The 5790-nt window shown below is 59.0% G+C and overlaps 1 non-coding gene across 1 annotated transcript; it reads left to right on the top strand.

The window, feature by feature from the left end:
• Window positions 1-5445: 5445 nt before the first annotated feature.
• On the top strand, window positions 5446-5603 carry LOC128729377 (5.8S ribosomal RNA). The gene has a single exon (XR_008411089.1). It is a non-coding gene; the product is annotated as a 5.8S ribosomal RNA (ribosomal RNA).
• The last annotated feature ends 187 nt before the right edge of the window (window positions 5604-5790 follow it).

The raw sequence follows: 5790 nt of genomic DNA, 5'->3' as shown, positions 1-5790 counted from the left end.
ATGGCCCTCGAATGCGCGATCAGGTGTCAAAGGCCATTGGGTCACGCGGAGTGACCAGCCTTATCGCCGAGATGGCGTACATCACGGCGAACAACGTGGATCCGCTGGCGACGCCGGAGGAGGTGGCCGCTGAGATCAAATCTCAGTATGGTGTGGCCATCCCTCCCGAGAGTATCTCGCTACATGCGTACCCGAACGGCCTGCAGAGGTGCAGAGCACGGGTACTGCGCAGTGAAGCCACGTTGCTGGACGGCAAGAAGCTCCGAGTCGGCTTCTGCCTCTCCACCGTGAAGGTAGTAGAGGAACTGAAGCGGAGTGCTCAAAGGTGCTTCCGGTGCCACGAGATCGGGCACCGATCCTTTGAGTGCAAAGGAACCGACAGATCGAATCGCTGTTTCCGCTGCGGTAACGAGGGCCATCGCGCAAGGGGCTGCAAGGCTCCGGCGTGCTGTGGAGTGTGCGGATTGGCACACCAGACCGGTGATCGGTCTTGTCGAGGAGCTCAGACTACACGTTCACACGTGTAATGCAGCTGAACTGCCAGCGACGCGCCGTCTCCCAAGACCTTGCGATCCAGCATGCGCGTGAGGATCGGGCGGACGTTGTCCTCCTGTCCGATCCGCATCGCGTGCCCACGAACAACGGGAACTGGATCGCAGATGAGTCTGGGAGTGTCGCAATTATAGCGACAGGTAGGTCGCCAGTTCAGAGAGTGCTAGCGACTGGAGTGCCGTGGGTGGCAGCAGCCGTCATTGACGGCGTGCTCTTCATCTGCTGCTACATTCGGCCTCTAGTCAACGTTGAGCGCTTTGTCCAGGTGCTGGAAGCCGTTGAAATGGTGGCAATGGGTCACCAGCGAATCGTCCTCGCTGGAGACTTCAACGCCAGCCATGAAGAGTGGGGCAGCCCTCGCTCGTCCGCCAAGGGCGAGGAGCTGCTGCTGACCTGCGAACGGCTAGGCTTGAAGGTGCTCAATCGCGGCGACACACCCACCTTCGTAGGGAACGGGGTTGCCAGCGAGAGCATAGTCGACGTATCCTTCGCCAGCCATGCCATCGCTGGTCCGGGCGATTGGGCGGTCAGCAGCCGGCCCACTCTGAGTGACCATCGTGCGGTTTGCTTCACCATCAGCGAAGCTAACAACAGCAACCGCGAGCATCATGCACGGAGCGCGACAACAGAACACCGAGACCGATCACGGAACATCATGAGGTGGATGATCACCAAGTTCAGCCCGAACATCTTCGCTGAACTGTTGGTTGATCTCCGCCTTGATGAAATGGCGAAGGATGTGAAAGGGCTGATGAAGACCCTACGCGAGGCATGTAACGCCACAATGCCGAGGCAGCAGCCGGGCCTGGGAGCCAACCGCTCGGCCTTTTGGTGGAACCCTCAGCTGGCGGAGCTGAGGACTGCCTGTCAACGAGCCAGGGAAGCAGTGCAACAGGCAAGGGATCCGGAGCAGCGTGCTTGCCGAATGAACATGGCGCGCGTCGTGGAGCGCCAGTTCGAAGCGGAAATCCGGGCAAGCAAGCGTCGCTGCTTCCAGGATCTTATCAACGAGGCAGAGAGCAACATCTTCGGAGCCGGCTACAGGGTCGTGATGACTCGCTTGAGGGGAAGTCGAACACCGCCAGAGCGGGACCCTCAAGTGCTCGGCACCATCGTGGCGGAGCTGTTCCCCGAACACCCTGCGATGGAGTGGCCGGAACCATCACCGACGGCGGCGTCGACCATCCGCCCCGTCTCCGAGGACGAGCTGTTGGAAATCGCTGCTTCACTGAACCCGCGAAAGGCCCCGGGCATCGACGGGATTCCTAATGGCGCATTGACGGTGGCCATTCGGACGAGTCCTGGTACGTTCTGCCGGATATACCAGGACCTCATCGACAGAGCAGAATTCCCGGCGCAGTGGAAGCGCCAACGGTTGGTGCTATTGGCGAAACCGGGCAAACCACCGGGCCTGCCGTCATCATATAGGCCCCTATGCATGCTCGACACTGCCGCTAAAGTGTTTGAGCGCATAGTACTGAATCGGCTCAACGAGCACTTGGAGCAGGCCAACGCTCCCCGTCTCTCCCCCGCACAGTACGGTTTCCGTAGGGGGAGATCGACAGTGCAAGCCATTCAGGAGGTGGTGGCCCGAGGACAACGCGCCATGGCCTTTGGAAGAACCAACCGTCGGGATAAACGATGCCTCATGGTGGTAGCTTTGGACGTTGCCAACGCCTTCAACAGTGCCAGTTGGACGGCGATTGGCCAATGCCTGAAGGAGAAGCTGGTGCCGCAGCCGCTGCAAAGGCTCCTTCGGAGCTACTTCACCGGCCGCGTGCTGTGGTACGAGACCAGCAGGGGCATCGTTGCTCGTGACGTATCCGCAGGAGTGCCGCAGGGGTCGATCCTGGGACCGACCCTCTGGAACGTGCTGTACGATGGTGTGTTGGGCTTGGAGCTGCCGCCGGGCGTCGACATCATCGGGTACGCGGACGACATCGTCCTGACGGCTCCGGGCTGTACACCCAGAGAGGCCGCTGCAGAGGCCGAAAAGGCTGTCCTGGTCATCAACCAGTGGATGGAGCGTCACCAACTCAAGCTCTCCGCCGGCAAAACTGAGATGGTGATGATCAGCAGCCTTCGTCAGGGACACCCGCGTATTCCGGTGGACATCTGCGGCACAGTCGTCGAGTCGTCGAGGACCATCCGCTACCTTGGCGTCACGCTGGAGGATCACCTTAGCTGGAAACAGCACGTCGAGGCCGTGTCGCAAAAGGCTCTCCGTGTTGCGAAAGCAGTGACTGCACTGATGCAGAACCACGGTGGTCCCAAGCCAGCACAACGACGATTGCTCGCGGGTGTGGTGTCATCGGTCATCCGGTATGCGGCTCCAGTATGGCACAGCGCGACAAGCCTGCAGGCGTGTGCCAAGCTTCTCCAGCGATCGCAGCGGATCCCTGCGATTCGGACGGCCTGTGCATTTCGAACCGTCAGCCACAGCGTGGCAACAATCCTGGCCGGACTCATTCCCATCGGCTTGCTGGTGGAGGAGGACGCCAGGATTTATGAGCGGCTGCATGCCATCGATCGCGCCCCTTCTACGGATGCCATCCGCAAGGAGGAGCGGCGTGCGACGATGTGCGCCTGGCAGCGCTCATGGGACGCGGTGGCGGAAGGGCAGGCCCAGCGACAACAGCGGCAGAACACCGAAGAGTCTTCAGCAGAGCAGCGCGACGACGACGATGAACACCAGGAGGGCGACGACGACGGCGAGGACCATCATCACCGGTCGGCCAGCCGTTTCATCCGCTGGACGCATAGGGTGTTGCCGCAGATAGCACCCTGGCAGGAAAGGAATCACGGACAAGTGACGTTTGCGTTGGCTCAAGTGCTCTCGGGACACGGATTTTTCCGGGAGTATCTTAGCGCCATGCAGTTCACTTCGTCCCCTGACTGCCCCCAGTGTCTGGCGGTGGAGGAGACGGTCGGTCACGTCCTCTTTGAGTGTCCTCGATTTGAACGCGTGCGAGCACTACATCTAATGGCGGCAGATGGAGAACCTTTGGAAGCGGAGACCCTGGTGGGTCACATGTTGCAGAGCCCGTCAAACTGGAGCAGCGTCTGCGAAGCCTGCAGCCTCATCACAGAGGAGCTGCGGGAGACCTGGCAGCGGTCCAGCCTGGCGGAGCGGAATGCGGCACTTGATGACTCCCGAACAGCGCACGAGGAACTGGTCGAACGGCGGCGTGAGCGACGCAACGCTCAGCAACGTGCCAGACGACTGGTTTTGAACGAGCTCCGGACAGTGCACCCGGTGTCGCAGCGAGAGGCGCAGATTCTGCAGGATCGGCGTCGCGAGCGGCAGCGTCGGGACAACGAAAGGCGGCGAAGGATGCGGATGGTTCGCAATCCCGGCTCTCCTCTGCTGGTGCGTTACAGCAGAGCGATGACGCCGCCTTCGCCGTCCACCGTGGCACGGAGGGCGGAACTAGCGAGACAACGACGGAACGAGCGGCAACGCGCGTATCGTCGCGAGGTCCGAGCCCAGCGGCAGCAGTCACTGGACGGCACTGGAGAAATGATGACATCTGCGGAGGAGGCAGCGGCAAGCGCTGCAGAGTTCTCCGGACGTTGAAAGTTGCTGGTTACGCCGCGGCGTAATCTGCAGAAAGGGGGAACATTATTCAAAGAAAATGAAGCGAATGAGAAATGTGTTTACACTGTGATTTCAAACAGAACTATAAATCCGAGAAGCATATCCCTCGCGGGGAAACAGCTTCTCGGAACGCGAAGGTTTAAATTATGTATATATATTATATCAATAAACCGACTTTGTAACAAAAAAAAAAAAAGAAGTGGAGCTTGCGGCTTAATTTGACTCAACACGGGAAAACTTACCAGGTCCGAACTTATCGAGGTAAGACAGATTAAGAGCTCTTTCTCAAATTTAAGGGTAGTGGTGCATGGCCGTTCTTAGTTCGTGGAATGATTTGTCTGGTTAATTCCGATAACGAACGCGACTCGATCAGGCTAACTAGAACGCTGTCAGCAGTGCGCCCCCGGGCGCACCTGACGTCACAGCCGGTGGCCCCTTCGCGGGGGTCGTCAGCTAAGTTTGCCCTGCTTAGCGGGACAACTTGTGTTTAGCAAGGTGAGATTGAGCGATAACAGGTCCGTGATGCCCTTAGATGTTCTGGGCTGCACGCGTGCTACAATGTGAGCCGCAGCGTGTTCTCGCCGTACGGCGCCCCCATTCCGAGAGGAACGGGAAATCACCCAAATGCTCATTTAGTCGGGATTGAGGACTGCAACGGTCCTCATGAACCTGGAATTTCTAGTAAGTGCTGGTCATTACCTAGCGCTGATTACGTCCCTGCCCTTTGTACACACCGCCCGTCGCTACTACCGATGGATTCTTTAGTGAGGTCTCTGGAGGCTCTCCTTCCGCGGTCCCTCCGTGGGTTGCGCTAGGCACGGCCGAAGTTGACCGAACTTGACGATTTAGAGGAAGTAAAAGTCGTAACAAGGTTTCCGTAGGTGAACCTGCGGAAGGATCATTACCGAACCGCCGAGGCGCTTGTCCTCAAACACACGAGAGAGCTAGAGAGAGAGCTGATTGAAGCCGAAAGTGTAGTTGCCAGTCCCCAACTCGCACACCGGTGCAAGTGGGTGTTCCACCCGCCCTGCACTAAGATCATATGGGGCGGGGACTCTGTTCGGCTGACGAGCAGAGGAGGAAGCCAGTGCACAAGTGGGTGAGCCAACGCACACCCGCCCTGTGCCATTGAAGGTGGCGACCGACCATTGCTGCTGGGCGCAGAGTCATGGTGCACCATAGATCTTAGGGTGATGTATACCGCGAGAGAGAGAGAGTATGAAAGTTGCCAGTCCACCTTACAACCGGTGCGTGCAAGTGGGTGTTTCACCCGCCCTGCGCCCACGCAATGAACAAACCCTAGGCAGGGGATCACTCGGCTCATGGATCGATGAAGACCGCAGCTAAATGCGCGTCAGAATGTGAACTGCAGGACACATGAACACCGACACGTTGAACGCATATGGCGCATCGGACGCTTCAACCCGCCCGATGCACACATTCTTGAGTGCCTACTCAATTGTTGAGACAAGCGTTGGCTCAGACTGCTCGTGTTGTTGTGTGACAGCACACGAGCGCAGCATGGCGTGCTGGGGCGGTCACTTACCACCCCGGGGCGCTGAAGAGAGCATAACATGCGAAGGAGCAGGCACGCGCACCGCGCCACGAGAAGCAGCCAGGGGGCTGTGTCAAGCAGCGCC

Source organism: Anopheles nili (genome assembly GCF_943737925.1).
Source record: "Anopheles nili chromosome X unlocalized genomic scaffold, idAnoNiliSN_F5_01 X_unloc_1, whole genome shotgun sequence".
Taxonomy (NCBI): Eukaryota; Metazoa; Arthropoda; class Insecta; order Diptera; family Culicidae; genus Anopheles; species Anopheles nili.
The sequence above is the reverse complement of the archived record's forward strand: the minus strand, read 5'-3'. Positions and strand labels throughout refer to the sequence as shown.